The sequence below is a fragment of the Mandrillus leucophaeus genome, unplaced genomic scaffold, assembly GCF_000951045.1.
Source record: "Mandrillus leucophaeus isolate KB7577 unplaced genomic scaffold, Mleu.le_1.0 Scaffold382, whole genome shotgun sequence".
Classification (NCBI taxonomy): Eukaryota; Metazoa; Chordata; class Mammalia; order Primates; family Cercopithecidae; genus Mandrillus; species Mandrillus leucophaeus.
This window is the reverse complement of record NW_012104054.1, coordinates 1928586-1941913: the sequence shown is the minus strand read 5'-3', so window position 1 is coordinate 1941913 and position 13328 is coordinate 1928586. Positions and strand designations below refer to the sequence as shown.

At 38.1% G+C, this 13328-nt stretch overlaps 1 pseudogene across 1 annotated transcript; it reads right to left on the bottom strand.

The window, feature by feature from the left end:
- Positions 1 to 8564: 8564 nt before the first annotated feature.
- Positions 8565 to 11208, bottom strand: LOC105547268 (annotated as a pseudogene). The gene is made up of 2 exons (XR_001007202.1): positions 11170 to 11208; positions 8565 to 9044 (listed from the first exon to the last, which is right to left on the bottom strand). The product of XR_001007202.1 is annotated as a 40S ribosomal protein S25 pseudogene (transcript).
- Between the last annotated feature and the right edge of the window lie 2120 nt (positions 11209 to 13328).

Below are 13328 nucleotides of genomic sequence, written 5' to 3'. Positions count from 1 at the left end.
CTACTGAGTAGCTGGGACTACAGGTGCCTGCCACCTCGCCCGGCTAGTTTTTTGTATTTTTTAGTAGAGACGGGGTTTCACCGTGTTCGCCAGTGTCCTCTCGATCTCCTGACCTCGTGATCCGCCCGTCTCGGCCTCCCAAAGTGCTGGGATTACAGGCTTGAGCCACCGCGCCCGGCCTATTTTTATTTTTTATAAGACTCTGTGTAACTGAGCCACATGAAGCATTAGTTATGTTTGGGTCTCACTGCCGTAGCACTTTTCAGCTTATTATGACTTTTACCATGTATTATTTGCTTCATTGATCTTTACAATCATGTAAGGTTGGTGAAGTAGTATATTATTTTCTCTTTTTTGAAGATAGAGACACTCAGGCTCAGAGATATTTTGTGACTTGGCCAAATCATCCTCTAAGTGGTTAAACGAGGGCTTCAGTTCAGGTTTTCTTTACAATATACCATGTTGCTTCCTAAATAATACTGGCTTATGTTTAACTGCAATGTTTAGATGGCTTTAAAATACTATATTCATGGATATCACTTTATTTTAAACTTTACAACCACCCTATGAGATGAGTAGGCCAAGGAATTTTATGTTAATTTTACAGTTGAATATGATGGTCAGAATAATCATGTTTTATTTCAAGCTCTGCCACCCACTTACCTTGGACACATTATATAATTTCTGAAATTCTAAGCTTTTTTATGTGTAAACTGAAGGCTCCTACTAGATGACCTCAAAGATCCCTCCTAAGCCTACTATTTTGTGATCTTATCCTTTAGTATGTCCTTCCATTAGCAGCATATGTACTTTGAGGTGCTCTTCTGGCTGTGGTGAATGAGTTTCTGTTGGATGACCTGTACTTTCTTACTGGATTATTTCTGTAACCCTTATATACATCTTTAAAAAGCATGGTCAAGATCAGGGGAGCAGGCTTTAGTCATATAACAGAACAGGGCTCCAGTAACTGAACAATACGGGGGTTAAATTTATGGAACCAAGGCTTGGTTTCATTGACTTGGGCTCTAAAGCAATTAAACTACACATAGACATTCTAGAATGTAATAATTTCATTTAGTTGGATGACAACATCCTAACACATCAGAGTTAACTTCTTATGGTAAATAATGTGCCTCACATTTTTGTAACAATGAGTTTCTGCTGTTACCAACACTTTGCAACCTGGCTGTAGAAAAAACGTCCTTAATTTGTACCTCAGTATGAAGAGTGCATCAGAGGAGATTCTTTTTATTTCCCATTTACTTTCTGCATTATATATCACTTGTTTTTATTGATTCACAATGATAATACATAGATGTTAAAAGATACGTTTAAAACACTTCTTATGTTTTCACATTTTCTAGGTATCTAAAAATAAAATAATGAACTAGATATTTAATAAATGCTTCTGGCTAAATAATTCTGGGATCTTTTCCCTTCATTGATTTTGAAGAGGTAAATTTCAGCTTTTTCCAAGATATTAGTTCAGGAAAATAGGTGGGTGTGAATGTTGCATAACAGTTTTTGAGCTAGCCGCACAATCTTTTGATAACAATCAATTAGGTTTCAGATTCTGTCAATATTTCCCCTACAACCCAAGAACCAATGATCTTATGGAAAATAAAATTTGCCCTTTTCCTTTTTAGCAGTTATAATATCTTTGTCTCTCTCTGCCCTTTTCTCTCTCCTGTTGAAGAAAGCTCTAAATGCACTGATAGGATTTTCAGTTCATCAACCATGTGGGAAATTATCATCCTTCCACTTTCTTAAGAACTGAAAGAAGTTCCCTCAAAGAAAAGAGCTCTCTCAGTGGTTGGCTGAGTTAAATACAGAAAGTCAAAACATATGGGAAAATATTGAAGCCTTTTCCTACAACTTCCTAGAGGTGTTCTCGTGAGAAATGAGAGTCAGCTTCAGGACAGCCTAATTTTGGCTGAATTTCTGCCATCTTCCCTTCCATGTCTCTATAAAGGCCACCAGGATTCAAGAGTAGTAGTATGCCTGCCTAAGACAGTTCAGAGATAAAGCTTATCAGAAGAGATAAGAGTATAAAGTTTTCTTTGAAAACTATGAAGAACTAGTCAAATGTATAATAGTAAATTTCCAACTAACTTCTTAAAATGGCAATGGCTGTTTCTGGTATGTGTTTACAGATTAGGTGCATATTACTCAATAAGATAGTTAAAACCTATTTCCTCAATTTTTTTTTTTTTTTTGATATGAAATCTTGCTCTGTCGCCCAGCCTGGAGTGCAATGGTGCAATCTTGGCTCACTGCAACCTCTGCCTCCTGGGTTCAAGTGATTCTCCTGCCTCAGCCTCCCAAGTAGCTGGGATTAGACACCCACCGTCATGCCTGGCTAATTTTTTTTTGTATTTTTGTACAGACAGGGTTTCACCATGTTGGCCAGGCTGGTCTTGAACTCCTGATCTCAGCTGATCTGCCCACCTCGGCCTCCCAAAGTGCTGGGATTATAGGTGTGAGCCACCACGCCCGGCCTCATCAAATTATATTATGATGATTTATTCCCATTAGTCAGACCACATTTATTTCATGAAATGTATATATTCCTCTTTCCTCATAATAAGAAATAAAATAAAAAAACACTGTAATAAAAAGTAACTTAAATATGCAAAGGCTTACATTGGATTTTAAAAAATCTTATGGGCCAAAAGTTTAAAATCATGATACAAGAATATGCTGAACTAGAACAATTGAGCCTGACCATTGTTTCACAATACCATGGGGCCGTGGGAAGTTTTATAACTTAAACTTTCAAAAGACGGTTTTTTTTCTGGATCTCTTCCAAAAGAATATATTTCACTGAATATAGTTCTGAACTATCTCGCTTAAACATTTTTTTTTTCAGAATTTACTATATTTTCAAATATATTAATTACTACTCTTTGACATTTACTGGTTGCTTGAATATGTAAATATAGAAAACATTCTGCTAAGCACTTTCCACGTATAATCCTGTGTAATAGCACCACAATCTGAATGAGACTGGTACTATCACTAATTGCAAATGAGAAAACTGAGGCTCAGGAAAGTTAATTGACTTGTCCTAAGAGTGTACATAGCAAAAATGTGGTAGTGGGTTTCTTTTTTAATTTTTCTGGAGAGTCTGACTTAAGGGTTCCCGTTAACTACTTTTTAATAGCACCTCTGTGGTATTACTTCTGCCTAACTTCCAACTGATAGTATTTCCATTTGTACAATAGTCTTCATATTATAGAACCATTATTTTTAGCATCTTGGGTCTTAGGCTCACAGTTCTTATGGTGGGCCGCTCTGACTTTTAGAATCATGGTTGCCTCACTAACTTGAACTCATTCAAGCATGTTTGGATATCTAATTTTGGGAGGTCCTACTAGTTTCTCATCAGTGCATTCAAACAAACTCATTCTTCATGGGATAAATATGTAAAATCTTTTGTCTAAGTAATAACGCCATATCAGGCCCAGATAATGGCATTGTTTGAGGGATAGGCATTTGTACTTAAGAATAGCTGTAAACCAATTAGTGTTATTGGGTCTTTATATTAATGTTCCCCCATACTGTCATTAAAGGGAATTTAGTGTGTACCAGGCACAGCTAGGACCTGTTAACTATAACACTGTTAACTGTAGCACTATTTTACTTCATTCTAGTGTTAGCAGTACTAGAGAGGTAGCTAGTGTTATCATGAGGCTGAGTATGTTTCTACCAACCTCCTTGGGGAAAGCAATGGATCCAAGCCTTCTTACTTTTATTTAAATCAATATGTTGAGTGATTTCTCCAATATAGCTAGGAATTTGGCAGAATAAAGGATAGAAATCATATTTTAGATACATAATTCTCTCAATAACTTCCCCAAGTAATTTAAAAAATATTCATGACTTAGTGACTTGACTTTCTTGGTTAAATAGCATTGTTGACTTATTTATATGTATGTTTGCTTCATTGCCCATATGTGTGGATTATTTACTTTTTAGATTAGATCGTGGAGGGGATACTATGGTGTGCCACCCAGGTCCTCCACGTCAAGACTGAGGTACTCATTCTTTCAGCACCCTTAGAATATTGGCTGTTGCTGATGGCTTTTACCCAAGTCCCACTCTAGGGATTGTCCTCAGCTTCCTTGCCCAAGACTATTGGTATGGTTTAGCTGTGTCCCCACCCAAATCTCATCTTGAATTGTAGCTCCCACAATTCCCACATGATGTGGGAGGGGCCCAGTGGGACACAATTGAATCATGGGGGCAGGTCTTTCTTGTGCTATTCTTGTGGTAGTGAATAAGTCTTATGAGATCTGATGGTTTTATAAAGGGGAGTTTCCCTATGCAAGCACTCTTCTCTTGTCTGCCGCCATGTGAGACATGCCTATCACCTTCAGCATGATTGTGAGGCCTCCCTAGCCATGTGGAACTGTGAGTCCACTAAATCTCTTTCTTTTGTAAATTGCCTAGTGTCGGGTATGTCTTTACCAACAGTGTGAAAACCGATGAATACACCTATGCTCCTTGCTCAGAAGCAGCCTGCACCCATGACTATGTGATATGCAAAATGTTTCAGGCTCCTTCACCTCCATTTGGAACAACTCTGAAGGGCTATTCCAGACCCCCTGACATCAGCTGAGACCACTGTTGTTTTTATGTAACAGTTCAGTCTCTCCTTCTGCTCAATCCTTTTTTCTTCAACCCCTTACAGATACTCCTGAGATCACTCTCCAATAAAATCCTCATGCAAATCCCCACTATAGTTTCTTTTCTGGGGAACGTGACCTGATATAGTTAGGGAAGAGTTTTAATTCCAAAATTATTTATTCTTGCCACTCATTCAGCCTTCTTCTGGTCTATCTTCCTCCTTTTGACAGTTGTGTACTCTGGGAAATCTTTTTTTTTTTTTTTTTTTAACCTGAGACAGAGTCTTGCTCTGTCACCCAGGCTGATGTGTAGTGGTGCCACCACAGCTCACTGCAGCCTCAACCTCCTGGACTCAGCGGATCCTCCCACCTCAGCCTCCAGAGTACCTGGGACTACAGGCCTGTGCCATTACGCCTGGCTAATTTTTGTATTTTTTGTAGAGACAGTGTTTTGCCATGTTGCCCAGGCTTGTCTCAAACTCCTAGGCTCAAGCAATCTGCCTGCCTCAGCCTCCCTAAGTGCTAGGATTACAGGTGTGAGCCATTCTGCCCTGTTGAAATCAAGCTTTTGATAATTAGTCTAATTACAATGTAAGTGGGAATGCAAATACACTAAAAATAAAATTTAAGAGAGAAATTTGGATTATTGCCAATCCTTCCTCAGCATTAAAAATGATTAGAGATCTTTCCATATAATAGGACATTACAGGAAAATTAAAGCCATTCACTGAATATTTTGGGTGCCTACTATACTTAAAAAACTATGAAAAATTAAAGAAGAGTAAGATATGGCTCCTGCCCTCAAGGAAAAGAAACAAATAGCTAGAAACTAAACAGATAAGAGAAACATTAGTTGTTTTAATAACGTATTATGAGTTCTGATGAGAAAGCAATTTAGCTGGGATAATCGGAGTGGGTATCTGGAAAATTTTATATTAAAGGGCACTGCAGGAAGGCTCAGTGTGTCTGAGGACACCTTAGTCAACTTAGCATTTTAAACCCATTAACCAACTTTTTGTAAACTCCTATATGATATAATTGTCAAATTCTCTTCCCCCAATCTGAGTCAGTTGGAGGTGAGCTGATTTTACCAATGGTAGTGTCAGCTACCATTGACGTGCCTCCACACTCCCAATTCTTTCCTTTCATAAGCCTCAAGATCAAATGACCTTCTCAGTAACTTACATTTTCAGTTTGACAAAAGTATTTTCACTGGTTCCTTGTAATTCTGCATGGGAGAAATCATGAGAACATTTAACAAGGGCTTAAGTGTGTCCACTTATGTCGATGAATCATTTGCTCCCAGCCCTGAACCACTTCTTCCTGCCTCGTTGGCTCTGACTGCTTCTACTCTGCTAATAAGTGGTTTTGTCTGAGTTGTGCTGGAAGAAAAAGATCTGGTGAGGGTGGAATGTGTCATGAGTAAATGAAAGTGCCAACTGAAGTGAGAACACAAAGAGGTGAATGGAGAGATTGAACCCATATTCCTTTAAATTTAGACCTGAGCTTATCATTTCAAGATGGGGCTTCAATATTTTAAATTGGAGACAGTTCTGAGTTATTGCTCAGAGGATCCAGTAACAATCTGTCAATAAAGTAGTAATCTTGGGAGATTTTCCCAAAGTATAATTTCTGGGCTTTGTACATATGTCTTACGGTAGATATGTACCCAAAGCAGGCTAACTAACCTGACCAAACTGGTGGATTTACCAATTGTGTTTCTTTGAAGCCACACATAGAAACCACCGAATCTATTAGTGGACTCAATTCAGCTGTTGTAATTTGTCAACTGAAGGAATATATCAAAAATCAAGACTAACTTATCTAATTCACATGCTACTTTAGCTCTTTCTTTCATTTCACCTGGGATTTTATTAAGATTGTAGTTTTGGAAACCAGGGCAGGAGTGGGGCAGTGATAGGGGAGCGGAGCGGAGAGAAAGGAAGAAAAACCCAGGATTGAAGATAGAGCTTCCCTTTATTGCTCAATCCCTGATATCCTGTGGCATTGGCTCCCATTCCTTGCCATTTTATTCCAGACAATAGAACCAGTCAGACCTGCAGTGCTTTACTTCAGACATTACATCCTATGACAAACATGTCAACAGATCATAACTGTGTGGCTTCTCTATTCTTTCCTGAAGCAATATTTCTTTATTATTGGAGCTTGGGAATCAAATAAAGGGAACCTCTCCAAAGAATTAAGGCATTTAAGCTGTGTGTTTTAAAAGCTTATTTTTTGTTCTATTTGGCAGCAGGAATGCTCCAAGGATTTCTGGATAATCAGCACCATAGAAAATTATTCCTCCTTTAAAGTTTCTACTAAAGAATTTACATTATAATTTTACATTTTCTATTATATAGCTCCAACCATCTAAAGCAAAACTGTGGTGTATTGCTTGTGTTTAAAACATTCAGTCACTGGACTGGAAGCAAGCTTTATGGAAGGTCATATTTCTTAAATGTTTTTAAATCTCTGGGGCTATTTTTTTAGAAGAGAAAGTTAAACACTGATGTGATAATATTAAAAGTTAATTTTTATTCAGCTCCTCTTAGGTACCAGATTCCATTCTAAGGGCTTCATCAGCATTAACTCATTTAATTCTCATTAAACACATTAGTTAAATATTTTTATTATCCTCATTTTTTAGCTTAGGAAACTAAGGCATAGAAAGAGTAAGAAGGTTGTTCAAGGTCTCACAGCTGGTAGGTGGAAGAGCCAGAATTTGTATCTAGGCAGGCTGCTTCTAGGACTATGCTACATGGCGCCACGTGATAGCAAGCTGCCATTTTATAGATGATAAAATTGGTATCCAAAGACATGAAATAATGGCTGGGCGCAGTGGCTCATGCCTGTAATCCTAGCACTTTGGGAGGCCAGGGCAGGAGGATCACGAGGTCAGGAGATCAAGACCATCCTGGCTAACATGGTGAAACGCTACCTCTACTAAAAGTCCAAAAATTAGCTGGGCGTGGTGACGCATGCATGCCTGTAATCCCACCTACTTGAGAGGCTGAGGCAGGAGAATTGCTTGAACCAGGGAGTCAGAGGTTGCAGTGAGCCGAGATTGCGCCACTGCACTCCAGCCTGGTGACAGAGCAAGACTGTGTCTCAAAAACAAAAACAAAAACGACATGAAGTAACTTGCTAAGATCATATACCTAGTAAGTCATGGAGTTGGGATTTGACCTTGAGTCCCTTGGGCCTCTTTCCAATGCCTTTGTTTTCATTTCACGCTGACCTATAGGTAAAAGTCGCAGAAACTGGAATCATACAGTCAGAAGAACAGCTGACAGGCAGTTTGAATTTTCCCCATTATAGACAAACAAAACCTGAAAAATGTAGGCATTTATTTTAATATTTCCAAATCTAATATAAATACAGGCTCAGCACCATTTTTCCTAACCAAGCATCTACCTTTGGTAAGTCCTCATTGTTCCTTCTTCCCCCTTGACCTCAGCCTCCAAAAGAAGGACTGGAGGCCAGGGACAAATCTTGACTATGCAAGTGAACAATTAAACGTACTTGGGGCTCCATCGATGAGGAATCTCCCATGTTGCTCACCTGTCTAGCGCCAGTAGGGCATCTTTGAAGAGAGTCCCAAGTCCAGTGTTGTAGGACTGTTCATGGGACCTCAGGGTCAACCCCGTGGTTGTCGTCACCATCGGGCTTGAGCTTGCCCTACAGAAGCTACCTGACATTTACCTGACCCACATCTACTCAAAATCATATCACATGTTGACTTCTTGATAAATAAGATGACACGACATGTAAAAACACTGCCAGTAAGTGAACAAAGCAGGATACCCAGTTGAGGTCCTGATCATGATGTGAAATTCTTTTTGAATTTTATGTCTTTAAGGATTAAGTGAATTAGAGTATCTTAAGCCTCTAACTGTGTTTGGGACATAGTAGATACTAATATTCTTTTCTTTCTTTTTTTTTTTTTTTTGATTGAATAAAGTTTTATTTTTCCAAATGTACAGTTGGTTGGACCTATTCATGCATCTTCACCAGCAGCTGGAGCATCTCCGCCCTTGGTATTTCTGGTGTAAATTACTTGAGCTCTGTACTTTGAAACCAGTTTGATAAGTCCTTTACTAAGGAGCTCCTGAAGGGCTGCCCTGGCCAGGGAACCTCGAATCTTCAGTCTCTCAGAGACCATAGCTGGGGTTATAGTTTATAGTTGGGAACTTCCTTACAGAGTTTGTCGTAGGTAGCTTTGTCAAACAAGACCAAGTTATTGAGCTTGTCCCGAACTTTGCCTTTGGACCGCTTCTTCTTTTTGGCCTTGCCCCCGGATTTGTTCACTGGGTCTTTGTCTTTCTTGGCTGACTTTCCAGCATCCTTCTTCCTCTTGTCATCCTTGGGTGGCCTTGCGAAGCTTGCAGAGCAGCAGCGGACACAGCAGCCTCGCTAAGATGTCGGACAAAAAGCCTACTATTCTTTTCTTTGCTTGTCTTCCATTCCCTTCCCTGTTCATGTAAATAATGACTCTGGCAACCAAGAAACGTACGAGCTGATCAATTATGGAGCAAATGTATTTAAAATACCCACTGCGTGCCTGGCATTCCTGGGCTTTGTGTAGAATACTAGAGTTGTTGCTGGCTAGCCAAGTCTTTAAGAAACATACTTTTAAAAATTATTTTTTTATCATAGTAAAATTTACATAACACAGAAATGATTATTTTAGTCATTTAAGTGTACAGTTCAGCGGCATTAAGTACATTTACAGTGTTGTGCAACCATCACTATCCATTTTCAGAAATTTTTTATTATCACAAACAGAAACTCTGTACCCGTTAAATAATGTCCTTATTCTTCTCTTAGCATCTGGTAACCCTTTCTGTCTCCATGAATTTGCCTGTTCTAGGTATCTCTTATTAGTGGAATAATACAATATTTGTTTTTTTGTATATGGCTTATTTCAGTTAGCATAATGTTTTTAAAGTTTATCCATGTTGCAGCATGTATCAGAATTTCCTTTTTGTTGAGATGGGGTCTCACTCTGTCACCCAGACTGGAGTGCAGTGGCATGATCTTGGCTCACTGCAGCCTCAACTTCCCAAGTTCAGGTGATCCTCCTACCCCAGCCTCCTGAGTAGCTGGGACTACAGGCACGCGCCACCGTGTCTGGCTAAGTTTTTGTATTTTTGGTAGAGATGGGGTTTCGTCATCTTGCCCAGGCTGGTCTCGAACTCCTGAGCTCAAGCGATCTGCCTGCCTCGGCCTCCCAAATTCCTGGGATTACACTGCACCCAGCCAGAATTTCCTTTCTTTTTTAAGGCTAGTATTCTATTGTATGTGTTTGCCACATTTGTTTATCCTTTTATCCGATGATAGACACTTAGGTTTTTTCTACCTTTTGGCTATTGTCAATAGAGCTGCTATGAATATGGGTACACAAGTATCTGTTTGAGTCTCTGCTTTCAACTTTTTTGGGCATAAACCTGCAAGTGGAATTGCTGGATCATATGGTAATATTATTTTTAACTTTTTGAGGAAATGTCATACGTTTTCCACAGTGGCTGTGCCATTTTACATTCCCACCAGTGATGCACGAGTTCCAGTTTCTACACATCCTTGACAACGCAGTTTGTATTTTAGTAAATGCACTTCTTGCAGTATTTTCCATAAAACATAACCATCCTAATGGATGTAAAGTAATATCTCATTGCGGTTTTGACTTGCATTTCCCTAATGACTAAGGATATTGACATCTTTTCATGTGCTTGTTGGCCATTTGCGTATCTTCTTTGGAGAAATGTTTATTCAAATCCTTTGTTCATTCCTGAATTGGATTGTTTTTATTTTCATTGCAGAGTTGTAGGAGTTCTTTATATATTCTGGATATTAATCTACAGTCAGATATATGACTTACAAATGTTTTCTCCCATTCTGTGGGTCGTCTTTTTAATCTCTTGATAGTATGCTTTGATGTATGAAAGTTTTTAATTTTGATGGGGTCCGGTTTATCTGTTTCTTCTTTTGTTGTCTGTACTTTTGGTATAGTATCCAAGAAATCATCACCAAATTCAACATCCTTCAGAAACATACTTTTTGTTTGTTTGTTTTGTAAAGAAAAGTCTTGGGGTTGATCCAAAGAGACTGAGTTATCCAAACTGTTCACAGTGAGTTACAGATCAAACTTCTTGTTCTACTTTTTCCCCGCTTCTCACTACTGCCCTTGACTAGTCTTAAAAAAAAATTTTAAAAAGTCTTAGGGGAGAAAAGGAGGAGGGCAAGGATTGAAAAACTGAGTATTGTGCTTGGTATTTGGGTGACTGAATCAATAGTACCCCAAACCTCAGCATCACACAAAATACCCAGGTAACAAATCTACACATGTACCCCCTGAATCTAAAATCAAAGTTGAAATTGTTTTAAAAAAGAGAAAACTCTCCAGGGAAATAGAGAATAATTGAGGTCAATGTATAATAATTTCCAGTTGAAGGTGGTAGACAACGAATATATAGTTGTTCAGAGAAGAGGGAAAACAATCTAAGTACCTTAATAAAATCTTAACTTTACATCAGTTTACTCTGAGCGAGAAGAAATAAAGTGCAAGTCCAGAAGACATAGTGCTTGCCCAACTAAAGAGGAGTTCTGGGAATAAGCCAAGCCCTTGGAATAAGCGACAGTTGCATAATCATTTCAAATAAACAATTTGGATGTACGTAGGATCTTGTATATATATTTATTTATTGTGTACACTTTTATCTCCCAAATCCAATTATGCTTTTAAGAATAGGCAAAAACTTGTTGTGAGGTGATGGATTGATGGTGAATGGGAGTGAGAAGTAAAGCAATTTTTGCAAGCAAGAAGATCAGTTTTGCGATCTGGGAGGCCCCTTACTTTACACTAAAATATCTATTTGTATAGTTTTGTTCCATTGATGAGAGGAAAATATTTGTGATGACATCCATGTGTCCTAAGTTTCTATGGCACTTACAACTTGAGTTGTTCCCCATAATTCCTCATATATCTAGATTATCTATCTATCTATCTATCTATCTATCTATCTATCTATCTATCTGTCTGTCTGTCTGTCTGTCTGTCTGTCTGTCTGTCTGTCTGTCTATCTATCTATCTATCTATCTATCTATCTATCTGTCTGTCTGTCTGTCTGTCTGTCTGTCTGTCTGTCTATCTATCATCTATCTACCTATCTATCTTAATGCCACCTAATCAATTATCTTTCAATTCAGAGTATGAATTTACAATTAAATTCTGGGTAGTTCCTTGAAGTGGATCTGGGAATGCTGAGAACTCCAAACAGAATTGCTACCCTATTATCCAAAGCCTGACTCCAAATTCCTATTTGTTATGTAATTCTTTGTTGGACTGGTATTTAAACACACATTCCTTTGTATTTGTCCTCCATTTCCTGGAGCTTAATTTTCTTCTTAGAGCAAATCGATCTTCAGCTTTGGGAGGATCCAGATCATAAAGGGTCTTGTGCATCCGGTCAAGATGTGCAGATATTGTATGTCATAGATTGGGAAGCCAGTGAGAAGACAGGATTATATTGATTTGTTAGAAAGTTCACCCTGGCAGCATGGTGGAAAAGAGTTTGGAAGTAGATGGGATGAGGCTGATGGTTTTACTCTCCCCTTCTTCCCTTCATATTCCAACCTCACTGAGGAAAGGAGCCTTATGTTGGATATTATAATCCCATGAGGAAACAGGGAGAAAGGGGTTTGAGAAACAGAAATACAATCAACACTGACATACAAACATGTTGCTATGGGGATCTATTGTCAAAACCCTGAGATTTCTTTTGCAATGTTTACCAAGCACTCAGCCCATCAGACATGAAACACCTAGGCTCATCACTCCCCTGGTTCTGGCAGGCAGGTTTCCTCACTTCCGGTTTATCTTTCCTACAGAGCAACTGGTCAGATGCTGAGTGTTGGGGATTGGGACAGGCAATTTATATTCTAAAATGGAGGCTTTATATTTTTAATTTTCCCTCAAAAAATTTCAAATGTACAGAACAATAGAGATAACAAATTATTAAAATAAAATCAATAATTTTCAATATTTAATTAAATATTTAATTTAATATTAAATTAGTAGAGAAAGGAACTCTGCTATTCCTGTGACCCATGTTCAATAATTAGTAATATTTTGCCATACTTGCTTTATTACTAAATCTACATTTTTGCTGGTCTTTTTTATTCATATTATTTTGATTGATTGACACATCATAATTATAAATATTTATGAGGTACAATGTGGTATTTTGATATATGTATAGAATGCGGAATGATTAAATCAAGTAAATTAACATATCCATCACCTCAATTATGTATCATTTTTTATGGTGAGATATTTGAAGTTTACTCTGTTATTTTGAAATATGTAATATATTCTTGTTGACTATAGTCATCCTGCTCTGTGATAGATGTTAAAACCTATTCCTCCTGTCTGTCTGACACTTTATACTCTGATCAACAGCTCCCTATTACCTCTCCCAGCCACTCTCTGGTAACCACCATTCTACTCTCTACTTGTATGAGTTCAATACTTCTTAGATCCCACACATAAATGAGATCAGATAGTATTTGTCTTTTTGTGCCTGGTTTATTTCACTTTTTGCTGAAGTATTTAAAAGCAAATTTTCTCATGACCTCATGTCATTACACCTCTACATTCTTCATTATGCATCTCTTAAAAAGAAACATTTTCTTACATAA